At 47.3% G+C, this 18,005-nt stretch overlaps 1 long non-coding RNA gene across 2 annotated transcripts; it reads left to right on the forward strand.

Annotated features, from left to right (window-relative positions):
• The first annotated feature begins 5,272 nt into the window (after window positions 1-5,272).
• LOC133375541 (uncharacterized) lies at window positions 5,273-6,397 on the forward strand. Of its 2 annotated transcripts, none has more exons than XR_009760245.1 (2): window positions 5,273-5,753; window positions 6,138-6,397. It is a non-coding gene; the product is annotated as an uncharacterized LOC133375541 (long non-coding RNA). The 2 variants fall into 2 exon arrangements; XR_009760246.1 differs by having other exon boundaries at window positions 5,273-5,749.
• Window positions 6,398-18,005: the final 11,608 nt, after the last annotated feature.

Here is an 18,005-nt window from a genome sequence, read left to right on the forward strand (position 1 = left end):
ATCAGTATGCGGATGACACGCAGCTCTATCTCTCATTTAAATCTTCACCGAGGTTGGCTGTAGAAACCCTGTCCAAGTGCCTGGAGTCGGTGAGTGGCTGGATGGGAAGGAATAAGCTGAAGCTGAACCCTGACAAAACCGAGGTACTGTTTGTGGGAGACAAGGGCAGGCTGGGGGATGTGGACCTGGTGCTCAGTGGGGTACGTTTGCCCCTGAAAGACCAGGTCCGCAGCCTGGGGGTCATTCTTGACTCCCAGCTGACCATGGAGGCTCAAGTCTCGGCTGTGAGCTGGGCGGCGCTGTATCAACTCCATCTGATACGGAGGCTACGCCCCTACCTTCCCAACCATCTGCTCCCACCAGTAGTACATGCCCTGGTCACCTCTTGCCTAGACTACTGTAATGCGCTCTACGTGGGGTTACCCTTGAAAACGGTCCGGAAGCTGCAACTGGTACAGAATGCGGCGGCTCATCTGATTAAAGGCAGCCACCAGCAAGATCACATCACTCCAGTGCTGAAGGAGTTGCACTGGCTACCGGTTGTTTACCGGGCCCAATTCAAGGTGTTGGTTTTGACCTTTAAAACCCTATACGGTTTTAGCCCAGTCTATCTGAAGGAGCGCCTGCAGCATCGTCAGGGATGCCGCTCAACAAGATCAGCCCACCGGTTAAAACAGCTAGACTGGTGAGGACTAGAGAGAGGGCTTTTTCAATAGTGGCCCCCACCCTGTGGAACTCTCTCCCAAATGATCTCCGCCATGCCCTTTCTATGATAAGCTTCCGCCGGGCCTTGAAGACCTGGCTCTTCAGGCAGGCTTTTGGGGTGGGTTAGGTTTCTTACTGTTATGGTTTTAAATTTTAATGTTTTAATGTATTGTTTTATCTTGTACGTCGCCCAGAGTGGCTGGACAACCAGCCAGATGGGCAACTAATAAATTAAATAAATAATAAATAAATAATAATAATTATTAAGAAAAACTGCACTTTTTAAGTGTCCACTGTTTCTTTGCAAAGGAAGACTACAGGGAGAGAACTAGAAGGGGGGCACACAGCTTTTCTGCCATCAGAGAAGCAACTATGATGGCAGGGCCCATGTGCAAGTGAGGAAGATGGGGAGAAAACTAGGACGCCCCGTGACCTCATTGCCCACATCTCTATGACTTCCAAGCAGCCCCACCAGGTCCCATGACTATCAGCCACCACCGGGGAGGGGACACAAGAAGAGGAGAGGGATGGGAGAGGCATCTTATAAATTTATCACAATATGAGTTCTGGCACCTCATTTTTTACCAAAAAAAAGCATTTGGGCACCTCGTTTTTTACCAAAAAAAGCACTGCATAGTAGCATTAGAAACCAGCAGAACACAAGAAACAGCTGAGTGCTTGTAATGCCAACTGAAGCCAGTGTGTGCAGAGGTTAGAGTGTACAGGCTCTAAAAGCACAACCGCAGAGACTTGGGTTCAAATTCCGACTCAGCCACAAAGCTCACTTAGTGACCTTGGGCCAGTTGCTATCACTCAGCCTAGCTTTTCTCAGAGGTTGTTGTGTAGATAAAATGAGAGAGAAGGAGACTTATGAATGAGAACCATGTTTGTCTGAGAGCCAGGGTGGTGTACTGACTAAAGTGTTTTGGATTGGGACCATGGTGACCCAGGTTCAATCCCCCCTGGCCATGAACCTCACTGGGTGACCTTGGGTCAGTAACTGTCTTTCAGCCTAGCCAACCAAACTCAAAGGGTTGTTGTAAGGCTAAAACGGGAAGGGGGAAACCAGGTGCACTGTCTTGAGCTCATTGGGATAAAGGCAGTAGGTAAATGCAAGGAAGAAGAATGTAAGGTATATTACCTTGAGCTCCTTGGAAACGTGGCATATCATCATCATCATCATCAGACTGCAGAAGGTGCCACTTGGGGAACAGCTGGTGCGCAGACTAGGCTGCCGTGTACTGGCCCATTAGAAAAAATTCCTTTTCTAACCCTGGAAGTGTCTCAGAGACCAAATCTGAGAGGGACATCCCCCACAAAAGAAAGCAAGGTGATCCACTAGTGCCACTGAGTTCCTCCCCATAGCTCAGTGGCATCAGTGGTGGGCACTGGCAGGAGGCTCGCTGGTGCTTAAAACAATTTGGGATGTTGTAAAGGGAGGTCCCTCAGGAGGACTAAGGTTTATGGGACATCCCTGAAATGAAGCTCTGCTGCTTACTTCAAGTGTCTAGGGTCAAGCTGTGATTGCTTAGTGAGTTCTCAAAGTCTAGAGCATTCTTTATACATGCTCAAGGATGCTTTCCTTTGTTATCTTACTTGAGGCCTTCTTCTGTCATTAAACAAGGAAAACAATCACAGATGATGATGGTGGTGATGGAGGAGGGATGGTTGGGCCTACTGACTAGGCCAAGAGCAACAGTACCTGCAAGGCCAGCAGGGGGTGCAAGGTGTTTGGGAGCCAGCCCTTGGTGCAAAGCCTGGAGAGAAAGATCAGGGACACCAGCTCTTGATCCGGACAGGTCCCTTCCAGCAGTGATGTCAGTCAGAGGAGCCGACATGCCCACGACGCGCTCACTCTTCAAGCATTTTCAAAAGGGCAGGTGGATGTTGGCCTCCTCCTCTGGCATTTTGGAGAACTAAAAAGGAGGTTGATACTGATCAGCTCAGGAGTAGGCATGAAAAAGGGGCTTCTCTACCTTCACACATGCACCTGTGCACTGGCAGATGCTGGTGTTTTGAAAGCCTCCATTGGCTTTAAAGGCAAGGGCTTTTTAATTAAACAGAATCGGCGCCTCTCAGTCACGAGGTGGACTGAGTGGCCTCCCCACTCAGCTGCTGATTGAAGTCAGTGACATTGTTGTTGCTGTTCATAGAATAGTAGAGTTGGAAGGGGCCTATAAGGCCATCAAGCCCAACCCCCTGCTCAATGCAGGAATCCAAATCAAAGCATTCCCAACAGATGGCTGTCCAGCTGCCTCTTGAATGCTTCCTGTTGTTATGTGCCTTCAAGTTGATTATGACTTATGCCGCCCCTATGAATCCACGACTTCCAGTAGCATCTGCAGTTACCTTGAGGGGAAAAAGAATCTAGCAATTTCCAAAGATGGACTAGATCCCAGCAGAAGGCCAGTAACTGATAGAATCATAGAATCATAGAGTTGGAAGGGGCCTCGTAGGCCATCGAGTCCAACCCCCTGCTCACAGCAGGAAATCCACAGCTAGAGCATCTCCCGCAGATAGCTGTCCAGCCTCTGCTTGAAGACTTCCAGAGAAGGGGATCCCACCACCTCCCTAGGCAGTCGGTTCCATTGCCGAACTGCCCTTACTGTCAAGAAGTTCCTTCTAATGTCCAATCTGAATCTACGCTCCTGCAACTTAAAACCATTAGACCTAGTCCTACCCTCTGGGGTAGCAGAGAACAAATGTGTACCCTCCTCTATGTGACAGCCCTTCAGGTACTTAAAGAGTGCAATCATGTCACCCCTCAGCCTTCTCTTCACCAGACTGAACATGCCAAGTTCCTTCAAACTTTCCTCATAAGACTTGTTCTCCATACCGGCTATCATCCTCTTTGCCCTCTTCTGAACCCGCTCTAACTTGTCTATATCCTTCTTAAAATGAGGAGCCCAGAACTGAACGCAGTATTCCAGATGAGGCCTGACTAATGCAGAATATAGTGGGACTATTGCTTCCCTTGACCTGGAAACTATAGCTCTGTTTATGCAGCCCAAAACCGCGTTTGCCTTTTTTGCCACAGCATCACACTGCTGGGTCATGTTCAACTTGCGATCCACTACAATTCCAAGGTCCTTCTCACACGCACTACTGCTAAGCCGGGTATTTCCCATCCTGTACCCGTGCATTTTGTTTTTGTGGCCTAAGTGCAGAATCTTGCATTTGTCTTTATTGAATTTCATTTTATTAATTTCAGCCCAATTTTCTACTCTATCCAGGTCCCTTCGGATTTTATTCCTGTCTTCCATTGTGTTTGCTATCCCTCCCAGTTTCGTATCATCCGCAAACTTCATAAGGCTTCCCTCCACCCTGTCATCTAAGTCACTGATAAAAATGTTGAAGAGTATCGGCCCCAGGACAGAACCCTGTGGCACTCCACTCGAAACCTCCTTCCAGTCCGAAGCAGAGCCACCGACGACCACTCTTTGAGTACGGTTTTCCAACCAGTTGTGAATCCACCTGACAGTATTTCCATGTAGTCCGCATTTGACCAGTTTGCTAATCCAAAGGTCGTGGGGGACTTTGTCAAACGCTTTGCTGAAATCTAGATAGATGACATCTACAGCATTTCCACCATCTACTAAGCTAGTGACCCGATCAAAAAAAGAGATGAGATTAGTTTGACAGGATTTTTTCTTGACAAACCCATGCTGGCTCCTACTAATCACAGCATAGACAGCACTGCAAGCTTATTCCACCACCCTCTGCCTCCATCGCTTCTCTGTTGTGAGGGGCTCTGCCCCTGCACCCAGCCAGGCTCTCCTCTCCACTGCTGGATGTGAAGGGCCAGCTAAAGATCACCCCACAGTGAGTGGCTCAGGGGTCACGTGCCCTGCAGCCGTGGGCAAGCTGCGTAGTCCCCAGGAGCCCAGTTGCCCCCCAGCTGGCAGTTGTGGACAAGGAACGGGCTGGCTTGTGTAGCTGTGGCAAGCTGAGCAGGCCCTAGCCAGCTGGGGAGGCAATGGGAAACCCCCTCTGAATACCGCTTACCATGAAAACCCTATTCATAGGGTTGCCATAACTCGGAATTGACTTGAAGGCAGACCATTTCCATTTGCCCCTGTATCAGTGATGAGTGGGCCTCGGTCATTTTCGGCCATCTGAAGCGGGCCCTGGGGGTAGAAACTGAGAGCCCGTTTTAGGCTGTGGCCCAGTCTTCCTCTGTAAAACACACGGGTGTGTGTGTGTGTGAGTGTTCTCCTTGCTGAAAGCGACGTGTAAATGCTCTCAGTGAAGGAGCGCTGCTTGTCTCTCCCTCTGGGCTCAGGGGCTCCCAGGAAGGGCCGCAGGGGATCGCGAGGAGGGGCCTTCCGGCTCTTTTGAAGGCCCATCTCCGGGGGGGGGCATTGTGGGGCCCCGAAGGTGGCGAGGCATAGCTTGAAAGGGAAGCGCCGGCAGGGGCTGCTCCTCCCGTCCGAAGGACGGCGCCGGCCGGCCTTGGGCGCTCCCAGCAGCGGCCCCCAGAGGGCACCCCAGGCCCAGAGGAAGGCGGAGCGCGCGTCTGAAAGCGGCTCCGCCTCGCCAGCCGCTTCGGGTCGCGGGGAAGGCAGCGCCTGGAGGAGGAGGAGGAGGGCGCACGGAGGGAGCGCGGGGGGCCGGCCTGGCACTTCTCGGGGGCCCTCCTCGCCTTTAGAGCTCGCGGGAGGGGGGCTCATTACCCCTCCCCCGCGCGCGTGTGCTAAGCCAGCCCTGCTGGGGTGCGGTGGGGTCTGGACTTCTGCCCCAAAGGCCTGCCTGGGCCGCGCCACCCCGCCCCACGGCCCCCTCCCCCTTCCTTTTTGCCCTGATTGCAGCTGCTGCGAGTTCCGCGGGGGTGGGACAGTGTTGGCTCTGCGAGGGGCTGCGCTCTCTCTCTCTTGCTCTCATGGGCAGCCTGCGGGGGTGGGGAGGGGGTGTCAGCGGTGGTCAGATGGGCCACCACGGGTCTGGCCCCACACACACTGCATCGCTTTTTTCTTCTCCCTCAGGATGGCCGTTTTCCCAGGAGAGGGGTCCCTGGCCTGTTTGGATCCTGCAATCTAGGAGACTTGTTGGTATTATTTATTTATTTATTGTACTTCTATACCGCCCCGTGGCCAAAGCTCTCTGGGCAGTTTGTTGTTATGTGCCTCCAAGTCAACTATGACTTATGGCGACCCTATGAATCAACGACCTCCAAGAGCATCTGTCATGAACCACCCTGTTCAGATCTTGTAAGTTCAGGTCTGTGGCTTCCTTGATAGAATCAGTCCATCTCTTGTTTGGCCTTCCTCTTTTTCTACTCCCTTCTGTTTTCCCCAGCATTGTTGTCTTTTCTAGTGAATCATGTCTTCTCATGATGTGTCCAAAGTAGGATAACCTCAGTTTCATCATTTTAGCTTCTAGTGACAGTTCTGGTTTAATCTGTTCTAACACCCAATTATTTGTCTTTTTTGCAGTCCTCGGTATGCGCAAAGCTCTCCTCCAGCACTGCATTTCAAATGAGTTGATTTTTCTCTTACCCGCCTTTTTCACTGTCCAACTTTCACATCCATACATAGAGATTGGGAATACCATGGCCTGAATGATCCTGACGTTGGTGTTCAGTGATACGTATTTGCATTTGAGGACCTTTTCTAGTTCTCTCACAGCTGCCCTTCCCTTATTTGATCTTTATATGCTTCTGGGATGTTATTTAAATTGTATTTTGGCATTATGATTGCTTTGTTAGTCTTCTTTAGCTTTACTCTGATTTTCAATACGACCAGGTGTGCATCTGAAGAGGAGGCTGGGCGGTTTTCAGTAACTAAAATAACCATTCCACGGGAGAAAAAGCTCCCCAAACAGACACCTCCACACACCTTCAAACAAACGAAGTACAGACCAGAGCCAGGAGGCAACCCCCCAAAACTACCCCAACCAAACAACTCCCCCAAAAGACGAAAAACCCAGAACAAAATTGGGAGGTGCAGGTGGCCCTGGCAGGCACCAAGGGGGTGTCTGGGGGTGCTCAAGGGGCCACTCCTGGATCCGGTCTCAGCTGTGTGTCTGCCTGGTGGCCCCACTCACAAGAGGACCCCTTCCCAGAGGGGCAGACTGTGGGTGGGGTGGGGGTCTGTTGTGTTGCAGCAAACCAAGAAATGGCCTTGTGGCACCTTAGTGTTTTGCTGGCTAGAGTCCACTTCATCAGATTCACACAAGACTAATCACCCCCGTGCCATAAAGTGCTGGACTGAAAACGCTTTAAAACTCAGGTGTGGGAGATCCCCAAATCCTGCAACTAGCAGGGGTCCCGAGCCTTCATGAATCTGCCACCCCCCTGGTGCAGAGTCCATCCAGTGCTAACCTACGTTCGTTTTGTTGAGAGGGTGGGGTGCAGAGAGCGAGTGAGCATCTCTTTTACTCAGGGGGGGGGAGCACTGAGAATGTCAGTGAAAAAGATGCCCATGCTGTTTCTCAAAGGCTCGATGTATGGGTGGGGGGGAAGAGGCATCTCCCAGCCCAATCCCTATAGCAGGAGTGGACACCATTTTTGCTCTTGAGGGCCACATGTGGCAGCAGCTGGGCACTCTGGGAGCTGCAGGCCAGCGGGTGTGGCCAGCACTGGCGATGGGCACATCCATTCATACACAAACACACACGCTCAAGAGATACCACACAGTTAAACCTTCACACATTCATTCAGATCCACACAATATCTACCCCCGCGACATAACCCCATCACACACACAGACACACAACCTGCCCCCTCACATGCACACACTCCCACTTTTTCCCATTGCCCACCTGGATGGTGGGGAAGAGCTTGCTGTTCTCACGCTGGCTCCACTGGAAGGGGTGGGGTGTAAAGGCTCCCCTCCCCCACTCTGCTGTGTGCAAAAGACTCCTGCACTCACAGAAATCCTGGATGCATGGGGAGTGCTGAGGGCAGAGTGGAAAGGCCCCCTCCCTCCCTCCCAACCCCCCCCATTCCCAGTGTACAACAGAGCCCTGGCCCATGCTGCAATTAGCACCCATCAAAGAAGTCCCAAAAGCAGGAGGAGAGCTGGGCCTGGAAAGCAGAGTTCGGCTGGGCATTGGGGAAAGTCCCTGGCTAGTCTCCCCTGCAAGGCTTGCGCTGAGGCCCGTCCGGGTGCCAGTCGCTGTGCCTCTTGGAGGGCTCCCAGTGGCTGACCGTGAGAGAAACGTGTGAAAGGAGGGATCCTGGAGCAGCTGCCTCTTCCCCTGAGACAGACCGGAGTTTTGTATGTGTGTGTGTGTGTGTGTGTGTGGACTCCCAAACAGGTGGCACAATATCTCCCGGGTCTGTCGGAGGCTTCCAAATACTAGTTGCGAGGAGGGGAGAGCACTCTTGCCTACCCGCCCTGCTTGTGGGCTTCCTCCCTTTCGGGCATCTGGCTGCCCACTGTGACTAGATGGGCCCCTGTTGGCCTGGACCAAGGGCTGCTGCAGGGCTCATCCTACGTTCCTAATTGAGTGTTTGCTTGTCTCCTAGACCTGCTACGGTCGTTCGTTCTCAGCACTTTGTACGGCTAGTTCTGCTGAGGCCATCTTTTTGTATTTTGCCTCTCGGTCAGTTGCCTGGCCTTGATTTAGGTGAGAGTTAGCAGGAGCTGACCCCTGGACGTCTCAGCCATGGCTCCTCCGGATACAGGAGCAGGGCGGAGCCAGCCCAGGAGGGGAGAGGAGAGGGCAGGAGGGCCTTTCAGAGCTGTTGTGGAGGCATTTGACCCTCCAGGTAGAAGGACCCTCTAGATAGGCCCAGATCGCAGTCAAGAGCCTAACAGAAAGGGATTCCTGCAGGCTGCCTGTGCCTGAGATGAGCTGCCTGAGGCCCCTCTCGCCCCAGGCTCCACCATGTCCTCTCTAGAGCAGGCTCATCTGGGCACAGGATAGGCATGGAAAACCCTCCCTTGGCATTGCGGATATGAAACTGGGAGGGATAGTTAACACAATGGAAGACAGGAATAAAATCCAAAGGGACCTGGATAGACTAGAAAATTGGGCTGAAATTAATAAGGGAAGTAAAAGCTCACGGTATATTAACGGAGGAATCCAATCAGGACAAAAGAGACTTCTGGTGTCTATATACCAACGCACAGAGCTTGGGAAACAAGCAAGAGGAGCTTGAAGTCTTAGTGCATCAAGGCAAATATGACTTCATAGGGATAACAGAGACTTGGTGGGATGACTCCCATGATTGGAATATAGCCATTCAAGGATATAAACTCTACAGAAAGAACAGAAGCAACAGAAAAGGAGGGGGAGTAGCGTTATACGTCAAAGACAAATACACCTCTATGGAAATCCAAGAGAGCGAACAAAGTGGTCCGGTAGAGACCATTTGGGTAAAAATAAATGGAGAAACAAATAAAACCGACATGGTAGTAGGTGTCTACTACAGACCCCCTGGCCAAGAAGAGGTGGTAGATGAGGCCTTTCTCAAACAAATCTCTGAAATCTCAAGGAGGCAAGAAGTAGTAGTGATGGGGGACTTCAACTACCCGGATATCTGCTGGGAGACAAACTCTGCGAAGCACAAAACCTCCAACAAATTCCTGATGGGCCTTGCTGATAATTTCCTCTTTCAAAAAGTAGAAGAAGGAACAAGGGGATCAGCAATCCTGGACCTGATCTTAACTAACAGGGACAAATTGGTCATGGGAATTAAAGCGGTCGGTACCTTGGGGGAAAGTGACCACGTAATGCTGGAATTCGTGATTCTGGGGAAAGCCAAAGAAGAATATAGTCAAATATGGACCTTGGATTTCAGGGAAATGATGGGTAGGATCCCGTGGCTAGATAGACTAAAGAAAAAAGGAGCCCAAGAAGCGTAGGAGTTCATGAAGAACGTATTACAAAAAGCGCAATCGCAAACAATTCCAAAGAGGAAGAAAAACGGAAGACATCGGAAAAAGCCAATGTGGCTACATGGAAGACTGGTGGAGGAGGTAAAAATAAAAAAGAGCATGTATAAAGAATGGAAGGAAGGACGCATCACCAAGGAAGAGTACTGACGAGCGGCTCGGACTTGCAGGAATAGCATAAGGAAAGCTAAAACCCAGAATGAGCTGAGGCTGGCGAGGGAAGCGAGGAACAACAAGGGGTTTTTCAGATATGTTCGAAGCAAGAGAAAGACCAAGGAAACGGTGGGACTGCTGCTCAATGAGGATGGCAAAATGTTGACCGATAACAAGGAAAAGGCAGAACTGCTCAACGCCTATTTTGCCTCCGTTTTCTCCCAAAAAGGGAACAGTGTGCAACCTTGCATCGGTAGCAATCTCAGTAAGGGGTTGGGATTGCAGTTCAAGATTGATAAGGAGATAGTCAGGAAATACCTAGTTAACCTAAATGAGTTACATACATGTAACTGGCCAATTGCCAAGAAAATCCAACACGGTCACATTTGACTTCAAAAGAGGAAACTTCACAAAAATGAGGGGATTGGTAAAAAGAAAGCTGAAAAACAAAGTCCAGAGGGTCACATCACTCGAAAAGGCTTGGAAGTTGTTTAAAAACACTATATTAGAAGCTCAACTGGAGTGCATACCGCAGATCAGAAAAGGTACTGCCAGGGCCAAGAAGATGCCAGCATGGTTAACGAGCAAAGTCAAGGAAGCTCTTCGAGGCAAAAAGTCTTCCTTCAGAAAATGGAAGTCTTGTCCGAATGAAGAAAATAAAAAAGAACACAAACTCTGGCAAAAGAAATGCAAGAAGACAATAAGGGATGCTAAAAAAGAATTTGAGGAGCACATTGCTAAGAACATAAAAACCAACAACAAAAAATTCTATAAATACATTCAAAGCAGGAGACCATCTAGGGAGACAATTGGACCCTTGGATGATAAGGAAGTCAAAGGTGTACTAAAGAACGATAAGGAGATTGCAGAGAAGCTAAATGAATTCTTTGCATCTGTCTTCACAGTGGAAGATATAGGGCAGATTCCTGAACCTGAACTAACATTTGCAGGAAGGGATTCTGAGGAACTAAGACAAATAGTGGTAACGAGAGAGGAAGTTCTAAGCTTAATGGACAATATAAAAACTGACAAATCACCGGGCCCGGATGGCATCCACCCAAGAGTTCTCAAAGAACTCAAAGGTGAAATTGCTGATCTGCTAACTAAAATATATAACTTGTCCCTCAGGTCCTCCTCTGTGCCTGAGGACTGGAAAGTGGCAAATGTAACGCCAATCTTCAAAAAGGGATCCAGAGGGGATCCCGGAAATTACAGGCCAGTTAGCTTAACTTCTGTCCCTGGAAAACTGGTAGAAAGTATGATTAAAGCTAGATTAACTAAGCACATAGAAGAACAAGCCTTGCTGAAGCAGAGCCAGCATGGCTTCTGCAAGGGAAAGTCCTGTCTCAGTAACCTATTAGAATTCTTTGAGAGTGTCAACAAGCATATAGATAGAGGTGATCCAGTGGACATAGTGTACTTAGACTTTCAAAAAGCGTTTGACAAGGTACCTCACCAAAGGCTTCTGAGGAAGCTTAGCAGTCATGGAATAAGAGGAGAGGTCCTCTTGTGGATAAGGAATTGGTTAAGAAGCAGAAAGCAGAGAGTAGGAATAAATGGACAGTTCTCCCAATGGAGGGCTGTAGAAAGTGGAGTCCCTCAAGGATCGGTATTGGGACCTGTACTTTTCAACTTGTTCATTAATGACCTAGAATTAGGAGTGAGCAGTGAAGTGGCCAAGTTTGCTGATGACACTAAATTGTTCAGGGTTGTTAAAACAAAAAGGGATTGCGAAGAGCTCCAGAAAGACCTCTCCAAACTGAGTGAATGGGCAGAAAAATGGCAAATGCAATTCAATATAAACAAGTGTAAAATTATGCATATTGGAGCAAAAAATCTTAATTTCACATATACGCTCATGGGGTCTGAACTGGCGGCGACCGACCAGGAGAGAGACCTCGGGGTTGTAGTGGACAGCACGATGAAAATGTCGACCCAGTGTGCGGCAGCTGTGAAAAAGGCAAATTCCATGCTAGCGATAATTAGGAAAAGTATTGAAAATAAAACAGCCGATATCATAATGCCGTTGTATAAATCTATGGTGCGGCCGCATTTGGAATACTGTGTACAGTTCTGGTCGCCTCATCTCAAAAAGGATATTCTAGAGTTGGAAAAGGTTCAGAAGAGGGCAACCAGAATGATCAAGGGGATGGAGCGACTCCCTTACGAGGAAAGGTTGCAGCATTTGGGGCTTTTTAGTTTAGAGAAAAGGCGGGTCAGAGGAGACATGATAGAAGTGTATAAAATTATGCATGGCATTGAGAAAGTGGATAGAGAAAAGTTCTTCTCCCTCTCATAATACTAGAACTCGTGGACATTCAAAGAAGCTGAATGTTGGAAGATTCAGGACAGACAAAAGGAAGTACTTCTTTACTCAGCGCATAGTTAAACTATGGAATTTGCTCCCACAAGATGCAGTAATGGCCACCAGCTTGGATGGCTTTAAAAGAAGATTAGACAAATTCATGGAGGACAGGGCTATCAATGGCTACTGGCCATGATGGCTGTGCTCTGCCACCCTAGTCAGAGGCAGCATGCTTCTGAAAACCAGTTGCCGGAAGCCTCAGGAGGGGAGAGTGTTCTTGCACTCGGGTCCTGCTTGCGGGCTTCCCCCAGGCACCTGGTTGGCCACTGTGAGAACAGGATGCTGGACTAGATGGGCCACTGGCCTGATCCAGCAGGCTCTTCTTATGTTCTTATGTTCTTATGAGTTCAAATCTCCAGGGCCTGATGAACTGCATCCCCGAGTATTGAAGGAACTTGCTGATGTACTCTCGGAACCTCTTGCCATCATCTTTGAGAAATCCTGGAGAACGGGAGAGGTGCCGGAGGATTGGAGACGGGCAAACGTTGTCCTGCTCTTTAAAAAGGGTAAAAAAGAAGATCTGGGAAATTACAGGCCGGTCAGTCTGAGTTCAATACCGGGAAAGATATTAGAACGGATAATAAAAGAGGCCATTGGCAACTATCTAGATGACAATGCTGTGATTAGTAGGAGCCAGCATGGGTTTGTCAAGAAAAAATCCTGTCAAACTAATCTCATCTCTTTTTTTGATCGGGTCACTAGCTTAGTAGATGGTGGAAATGCTGTAGATGTCATCTATCTAGATTTCAGCAAAGCGTTTGACAAAGTCCCCCACGACCTTTTGATTAGCAAACTGGTCAAATGCGGACTACATGGAAATACTGTCAGGTGGATTCACAACTGGTTGGAAAACTGTACTCAAAGAGTGGTCATCGGTGGCTCTGCTTCAGACTGGAAGGAGGTTTCGAGTGGAGTGCCACAGGGTTCTGTCCTGGGGCCGATACTCTTCAACATTTTTATCAATGACTTAGATGACAGGGTGGAGGGAAGCCTTATGAAGTTTGCGGATGATACGAAACTGGGAGGGATAGCTAACACAATGGAAGACAGGAATAAAATCCAAAGGGACGTGGATAGAGTAGAAAATTGGGCTGAAATTAATAAAATGAAATTCAATAAAGACAAATGCAAGATTCTGCATTTAGGCCACAAAAACAAAATGCACGGGTACAGGATGGGAAATACCCGGCTTAGCAGTAGTGTGTGTGAGAAGGACCTTGGAATTGTAGTGGATCGCAAGCTGAACATGACCCAGCAGTATGATGCTGCGGCAAAAAAGGCAAACGCGGTTTTGGGCTGCATAAACAGAGCTATAGTTTCCAGGTCGAGGGAAGTAATAGTCCCACTATATTCTGCATTAGTCAGGCCTCATCTGGAATACTGTGTTCAGTTCCGGGCGCCTCATTTTAAGAAAGATATAGACAAGTTGGAGTGGGTTCAGAAGAGGGCGACGAGGATGATAGCCGGTATGGAGAACAAGTCTTATGAGGAAAGGTTGAAGGAACTTGGCATGTTCAGTCTGGTGAAGAGAAGGCTGAGGGGTGACATGATTGCACTCTTTAAGTACCTGAAGGGCTGTCACATAGAGGAGGGTACAGATTTGTTCTCTGCTGCCCCAGAGGGTAGGACTAGGTCTAATGGTTTTAAGTTACAGGAGCGTAGATTCAGATTGGACATTAGAAGGAACTTCTTGACAGTAAGGGCAGTTCGGCAATGGAACCGACTGCCTAGGGAGGTGGTGGGATCCCCTTCGCTGTAAGTCTTCAAGCAGAGGCTGGACAGCTATCTGCGGGAGATGCTCTAGCTGTGGATCTCCTGCTGTGAGCAGGGGGTTGGACTCGATGGCCTACAAGGCCCCTTCCAACTCTGTGATTCTATGATTCTCTGCCCCTGGCGTGTTGGAGGTGGGCAAGAGCAACTCCTGTTTGGGCTCTTTTGTGTATTCCAGAAGGAAGACAGAGTTAGGGTCCTCCAGCCAGCTAGGCTTGCCCACCTTTACTTGTGCTCTTCTCTGCCTAGGTTCCTTCCATTGTAAACTGATATGCTCAGGGAAGCTCACATCCATCCATAGAGATTGGAAATACTATGGTCTGAATGATCCTTAGTGTTCAGTGATACATCTTTGCATCTGAGGACCTTTTCTAGTTCTCTCACAGCTGCTCTCCCTAGTCCTAGCCTTCTTCTGATTTCTTGACTATTGTCTCCATTTTGGTTAATGACTGTGCCGAGGTACTGATAATCCTTGACAAGTTCAATGTCTTCATTGTCAACTTTAAAGTTACATAAGTCTTCTGTTGTCATTACTTTAGCCTTCTTGACGTTCAGCTGTAGTCCTGCTTTTGTGCTTTCCTCTTTCACTTTCATCAGCATTCGTTTCAAATCATTACTGGTTTCTGCTAGTAGTATGGTATCGTCTGCATATCTTAAATAATTGATGTTTCTCCCTCCAATTTTCACACCTCCTTCATCTTGGTCCAATCCCATTTTCCGTATGTTATGTTCTGCATACAGATTAAACAAATAGGGTGATAAAATACATCCCTGTCTCACACCCTTTCCTATTGGGAACCAATCGGTTTTTCCATATTCTGTCCTTACAGTAGCTTCTTGTCCAGAGTATAGGTTGTGCATCAGTACAACCAGATGCTGTGGCACCCCCATTTCTTTTGAAGCATTCCATAGTTTTTCATAATCTACACAATCAAAGGCTTTGCTGTAATCTATAAAGCACAGGGTGATTTCCTTCTGAAATTCCTTGGTCCGTTCCATTACATATGTTTGCGATATGATATGGTGCCTCTTACCTTTCTAAATCTACCTTGGAGGTCTGGCATTTCTCACCCCATAGATGGTAAGAGCCTTTGTTGTAGAATCTTGAGCATTACTTTACTTGCATTGGATATTAAGGCAATAGTTCGATAATTACTTCATTCCCTGGGATCCCCTTTTTTTGGAATTATGCTTCCAGTCTGTGGGCCATTGTTTTATTTTCCATATTAGTTGAGAAATTTTTGTCAAAATTTGGAGAGATTCAGACTTAGTAGCTTGTAGCAACTCTATTGGTATGCCATCTGTTCCTGATGACTTGTTTCTTCCAAGTATTTTAAGAGCAGCTTCCACCTTACATTCTAAAATTTCTGGTTCTTCATCATACGGTTCCTCCGTGAATGAATCTGTCATCCTGGCATCTCTTTTATAGAGTTCTTCAGTGTATTGCTTCCATCTTCCTTTTACTTTATCTCAGTCAGTCAGTATGTTCCCCTGTTGATTGTTCAAGATCCCTACTCTTGGATGGAAATGGATTGCCTTGAAGTCGATTCCCACTTATGGCGACCCTATGAATAGGGTTTTCATGGTAAGCGGTATTCAGAGGGGGTTTACCATTGCCTTCCTCTACTCTTGGTTTAAATTTCCCTTTAATTTCTCTAATCTTTTGGAATCGGGCTCTCGTTCTACCTTTTTGTTGTCCTCTTCTATTTCTGTACAATAACTATTGTAATAGTTCTCTTTGTCCCTACGTACTAGTCGCTGTATTGTTGCATTTAGGGTTCTAACCATGTTTCTGTCCTGAGGCTGGAGAAGGACAATTATGCGATTTGGAGTCTTCGAATGATGGCACTTTTGGAAGGGGAGGATCTGCATGGAACCCTGACTGATCCTGGACCCTCCTGGAAGTGCAAGCATGCCAGAGTGAAGTCTCTTCTTATTTCTGCTTTATCAGATGAGGCACTATATGTTTGCATGGGCTGTAGGAATATGAAGGAAATATGGGGAAAGCCTGAAAAAATGTGACGTTTCTCTATACATCGCTGTACATGCTGAAACAATCTAACATAGAGAATTGGAATCAACACCTGGAGAGATTTTCAAGTCTGTGCCGAGAATTAGAAAGCTATGAGAAATCTTTAGATGAAGATTTACAGAAAGTCATATTCCTGGCCTCTCTAAATGAACACCATTATGTCACAGCTTTCATACTAGAACAGACAGATCAGAACTTGGATCAGATTAAGGCATATCTGAAAGATCAGGACTATAAAGAGAGACAGGAACAAGCTCTGTCTGAAAAAGCAAATTTTACTGTGGACCAAAACAGCAATCAAAGGCAGGATAGAGACATGAGTCATGCCCCGAAGCCACAGCAAGGCACAGATAAACAAAGGAAGAATTGCTTCAAATGCAAATCTTCAAAGAGATTGTCCTACAAGGGAGAGAGGAGAAAGAGTTGATTTGAAATAGAAACAAGCTGAAAGAAGAACAAATAGCTAAACTAAAGTGAAACATTCCAGTTACCATGTATCTGATGCAAACGATGATTATAAAACCAGGTTTTTAATCAATACTGGGGCTACAGCCCATTTGATAAATAATAAAAGTTTGTTTAAGAACTTTAGCTCTTGTACACAGAATGTAATTACAGCATCAGGAGACATTTTCTGTTCTCAAGGAATAGGCACTGTGGAGCTACTTTGCAAAATGCCAGAGGGCACCAGAGAGCTTGAACTGAAAAAATTGCCTATTTGTTCCAGAAAGGAAAACTACAAAACCTCTAGAATTAATTCACACATACCTTTGTGGACCCGTTATAACTCCATCACAGGGCGGAAATTTATACATGCTTACTTTCATAAATGATTACTTGAGGTATACTACAATGTACCTACCGAGAGAGAAAAGTCAAGTACTTAAAAAAATTGAAGGACTATATCAGAATTGTATCCAACAAATTTGGCAGAAAGCCACAAATCATAAGATCTAACAATGGAGGAGAATTTGTGTCCAGGGCTATCCATGACAAAGGCATAGAGCACCAGACTACTGTTGTTTATACTCCAGAACAAAATGGGGTTCCAGAACGCATAAACCAGACTCTTGAATAGATGATTCATTCCTTGTTGGAAGGTGCATAATTACTACAGAATTACTGGGGGGAAGCAGCAGTTACTGCCACCTATCTGCAGAACTGACTTCTAGCAGCTGCAACCAACAAGATGCCTTTTGAGCTATGGCATGATCGCACACCAAGCATGTCTCACCTTCGTGTATTCGGCTACGAGGCCTTTGTACACATCCCGAAACAAAAGAGATCAAAATTTGACAACACTGCCAAGGAAGGAATATTAATTGGATATTCTTCAATGCAGAAGGGATACCGAGTAATAGATCTCAAAACTGGCAAAGTTGGAAGATACAGAGCTGTCCACTTTGATGAAGGAAAGTGTGTACACCCACCAGAAGGGGCACCACACCAAACAGATGACAGTGAAATGGAAGAAGAAACTGAACTATTCTTCCACAACAGAAGGGATCACAGTAATACATCAGCAGAGGAAGATGAGGAGTCTGAGCCAGAAGAGACATCAGCACCCAGATGTTCTGAACGCACCAACAAAGGTGTACCACCAGAAAGACTTGCTTACCTCATGAAAGATGAACTTCCAGAGAAAGAAGCCTTACTCAAAGCTGAAGCTGAGAGGTGGAGGCAGGTAGCCAAGGAAGAGCTGGAAGCTCTACACAGGAATAAAACCTGGACACTGACCAAGCTTCCTCAAGGAAGAAAAGCTGTTGGCTGCAAGTGGATATTGAAGAAAAAGCCAGATGCTGAAGGAAACGTTGAGAGATACAAGGCAAGACTAGTAGCCAAAGGATACTCTCAAAAGTATGGACAAAACTACTATGAAACATTTGCTCCTATAGTCAAACATACAACAATCAGAACTCTCCTAAGTGTTGCTGCTAACAAGAAAATGCAGGTGGAGCACACGGATATAAAAACAACATTCTCGCATGGAGAAAAAGAAGAGGAAATCTACATGCAGCAGCCACCAGGGTTTGAAGTTCCAGGAAAAGAAACGCTAGTGTGTAAAGTTCAAAAATCCATCTATGAACTGAAACAGGCTGCCAGAGCCTGGAATGAGAAACTGAGCAAAATGGTCTTGAAA

The sequence above is a fragment of the Rhineura floridana genome, chromosome 1, assembly GCF_030035675.1.
Source record: "Rhineura floridana isolate rRhiFlo1 chromosome 1, rRhiFlo1.hap2, whole genome shotgun sequence".
Taxonomy (NCBI): Eukaryota; Metazoa; Chordata; class Lepidosauria; order Squamata; family Rhineuridae; genus Rhineura; species Rhineura floridana.